General features: G+C 39.5%; 1 protein-coding gene across 2 annotated transcripts in view; it reads right to left on the reverse strand.

The window, feature by feature from the left end:
* LOC107558700 (AN1-type zinc finger protein 5-like) overlaps positions 1–2,342 on the reverse strand; it is a 5,444-nt gene extending 3,102 nt beyond the window's left edge. For both annotated transcript variants that reach the window (XM_016242366.1, XM_016242365.1), the window contains exon 1: positions 2,236–2,342. The gene's annotated coding sequence lies outside the window, so the exon portion shown is untranslated. The remainder of the gene's footprint in view (positions 1–2,235) is intronic.
* Between the last annotated feature and the right edge of the window lie 1,609 nt (positions 2,343–3,951).

Genomic DNA, 3,951 nt, shown 5'->3' on the forward strand with positions numbered 1-3,951 from the left:
GTTAGACCCTGCTCCGGAGTAGGAGCTAATTTGGTTCTCGAAAAAGGTAGTCCGGTACTAAAATCGCTCCCAGTTCCGGCGGTACGAACACGGCAAAAAGTGGGTAGTTCCACAATTAGTTCTGGTACTATGAAAAGGTTCCTGCGGTGCGAAAGGCCCTATAGCGATATATTGGATGGGAGGTGCCCTTCAGTGCTCCGTCCATTAACTGAAAACAGGCTAGACTAATTGATTCTTGGGATTTAAGAATTTATATCGTTCCGTAAAAAAAGAATCGATTAATACAGAGAGATAGATTTTTTTTTTTTTTAACCCAGCCCTACTAATTATTAATAAACCGCAAATTAGGAATGAGGCAAAAGTCGTAGTTAATTAATTGGACTTTAAAATAAAGTGTTGACTAATCTTAATTTAACGTTGTGCATTTTTATTTTGAACGTTTTTAAATTTAACCGAATGCAAATAAGACTTATTAGGGGTTGACGATCACGGTCCTAGGTTAAATGATTAACATTTGTGTGCATTCTTGGTAACACATTTTCTGAATTTCTCAGTGTTTAATACTGCTGTGAAATAAAGTTTCAAATTAAGTTCCCATCTCCGCTATTGTTTGGTTTTTAATTGGTCCTACTGCTTTTGTTTCTTTCGTAATCATTACCGACGGTTTACGTCAACAATATGAAATCTCCACGCTGCTGTTGTAATTCCATCCACTGACATTTGACAGTCGACATACAGCATGACTTCCCCAAAATATTGGGTCATGCACTGTACTATTTTAAACCATTTTCCTAATGCCTTCAAAATTATGCTGAGGAAAATGTCACAGTGGAGTGTTTGATGTGGACCAAACTATCCCAAACCATGTGAACCTCTTTATATAATAAAACCAGATAAGAACGCAAGATTCACAAAGTCTATTTCTAAAATAATTTCTGCTGTGGGTCAAATGAATTAAACAAGTGATTACAAAGTATTGAAAAACTCAAATGAAATTAAACAAAAACTTGATATTAATTAGAATTGGGCTACAAGACAAACAAACATATACATACAGTGGGTACGGAAAGTATTCAGACCCCCTTAAATACACATATACATATATGCATTAGATTTTCTGCACAGCCCTATATTAGTGCTGTCAAAATTAATTGCATCCAAAATAAATGTTTGTTTACATAGTGTGTGTGTGTGTGTATGTATGTATGCATGTATGCATGCATTTAAGAACAATTATGTTTATATATTAAACAATAAAATATTAGAATATAATTGTACATGTACATATATTTTGAAAATATATACAGTATGCGTTTGTATTTATATTTACATAATATATGCATGTAGGCCTGTCGCAATAATCAATATATCGACTTGTCGCGCAAAACATGTACATGACCTCAATAATTTGGGGACGCAATATATCGCCCATTATATTTACATAAAATTTTATGTCATCATGTTTTGTACATTCCACTTGCGCCTGTGTCTTTTGCAGCTTCTCGTACATAACGTGGTGTAGTCATGAGTTGCTAGTTTAAATAAAAATAAATAAATAAAAGTTCCATCTGCAGATATGATCTTGTTTAGGGATCTGTGTCTTTGTGCATACAGACATCTGACTGCAGATACTGAGGAAAATGAGACGTTCATCAGCTCGCTCGGTGGTAAAGATACACTAGCTAGCTGGGGTTTGAGTCCTCTGAATCTGATCTCAAGCAACACACGAAATAAACCCGAAAACAGCATCCCAGGGAGTTAATTACTCGAGTTATGATTATATATACACACACACAAACAGACTTTACTTCATCCGAGTAAACACTCAAATACATGCAGCTAACTGCAACGAACGGACTTGTTTCTCATCTCAGCCATCCCGAAAGACGAAATCGGGTTAAAAGCGAAACAAACACGGCGTTAATAATAAAACACGCGGGTTTAAACCCAAATCTGCCGGTTTCGTGTCACAGTTCAGCGTTTAGCTGGAAAGGAACAACAGGCTAATTTGACTAGCATCAGCTAACAGCCATATTTGGTTAAACTCCGCAAGTTCACACTTTTAGACGAACAGTTACCACACTGAAGGACATTATATCAACGAATAACTTTAATAAAACCTATATTGGGCTTACTACCGAGTCACTTTACCGAAACGACTCATATTTTCCTACAAGCTTAGCATGAGGGTTAAAGCGAAATGTAATGCGAACACAAGTGTCTCAAGTTACTTGCCTTATCCGAGTAAAAAGAGAAGCTCCCACAATATAGAGACTTTGTATTACACCCTTGGCGACGGTCCGTGCTGGTGTGTGTGTGTGTTTTTCTGGCTGTTGTTTGTTGCCTTTCTTTAATAGTGGTCGTGACGTCACGGTGATTGACACGTCCGGGGGCGGGGCTTACTGTACAAACCACCCTCTGCTCTGAAGCTCAGCTCTACAGCTGCGGGGCATCGTCTCGTCTGTCAGAGCTAGAGCTGATTGTGCTCTGCAGTCTGTTGGAGTTGTACATGCGAGTTTGATCTAAATGTGGAGATGCTTTGTGATAGATGGAGGCAGAAAGGTCTAGTCACTACTTGCGTCAAGCCAAATTGCACAATGTTCTAGAGATTTCCAAATCATTTCTGAGAATGGTGATAGTGCTGATAAGACGGATCTCCACACCCACACATATTCATCCTGTACACTACAGCCTCCACGGTTATTACTGGGGGGTTTCAGTATGGCACTGGTTGCAAAATAAGGTGTTTTAGTAGAATCAGCCGCAAAATGTGTCAAAAGGTCCAGTCTTGTTGAGACCCAAAATGCAAGAAAACAACTTTTAAGTGGACACATTGGTCTGCTGAAGGTTATTTTTACATCAGCAGTGTTTGTATCAGATGTCACCACACTGTGATCTGCTGCGGACCCGGAGAACAGCTCTCTGTGAAGGACATGTTGATTCAATCACAACACATCTTGATCCAGACCAAGCAGATGAGAGAGGATAACACTGGCACATTTTGAATACTTGCTGCCTCAAATTGCAGAGCTGCCCAGCTAGATAGCATTTTTGGGCTTTATAGACATTGAAATGGCAACGCAATCATGACTGGGGAAGCCTCTGTACTTGGTCTCAAAAAAACAAGTCTTTATATGTCACTCCTTCCCTATTAAGGAATTAACGTGAAAGCAGATGGGAATAAATGAACAAAACACAAATGAATGTAGAGATTATAGAAGAATACATTCATGATTACGCGGGGAACCCATTTGATTTGAAATCACTCATATGTTGTCCACAGAAAAACAATGAACCGAGTCAGTCGTTGGATGTCTTTTCATTTCACAACACCCCGGCATCTGTTTTGAAAGCACTCTTGTATTTTGCCCTCTGGTTATATATAGAGCAGGAAAAGGAACAACAGGCTAATTTGACTAGCATCAGCTAACAGCCATATTTGGTTAAACTCCGCAAGTTCACACTTTTAGACGAACAGTTACCACACTGAAGGACATTATATCAACGAATAACTTTAATAAAACCTATATTGGGCTTACTACCGAGTCACTTTACCGAAACGACTCATATTTTCCTACAAGCTTAGCATGAGGGTTAAAGCGAAATGTAATGCGAACACAAGTGTCTCAAGTTACTTGCCTTATCCGAGTAAAAAGAGAAGCTCCCACAATATAGAGACTTTGTATTACACCCTTGGCGACGGTCCGTGCTGGTGTGTGTGTGTGTTTTTCTGGCTGTTGTTTGTTGCCTTTCTTTAATAGTGGTCGTGACGTCACGGTGATTGACACGTCCGGGGGCGGGGCTTACGAGTCATGACGCGCTTACTGTACAAACCACCCTCTGCTCTGAAGCTCAGCTCTACAGCTGCGGGGCATCGTCTCGTCTGTCAGAGCTAGAGCTGATTGTGCTCTGCAGTCTGTTGGAGTTGTACATGCGAGTTTGATCTAAATG

This window comes from Sinocyclocheilus grahami, unplaced genomic scaffold (genome assembly GCF_001515645.1).
Source record: "Sinocyclocheilus grahami isolate Dianchi unplaced genomic scaffold, SAMN03320097.WGS_v1.1 scaffold655.1, whole genome shotgun sequence".
In the NCBI taxonomy this organism is placed as follows: Eukaryota; Metazoa; Chordata; class Actinopteri; order Cypriniformes; family Cyprinidae; genus Sinocyclocheilus; species Sinocyclocheilus grahami.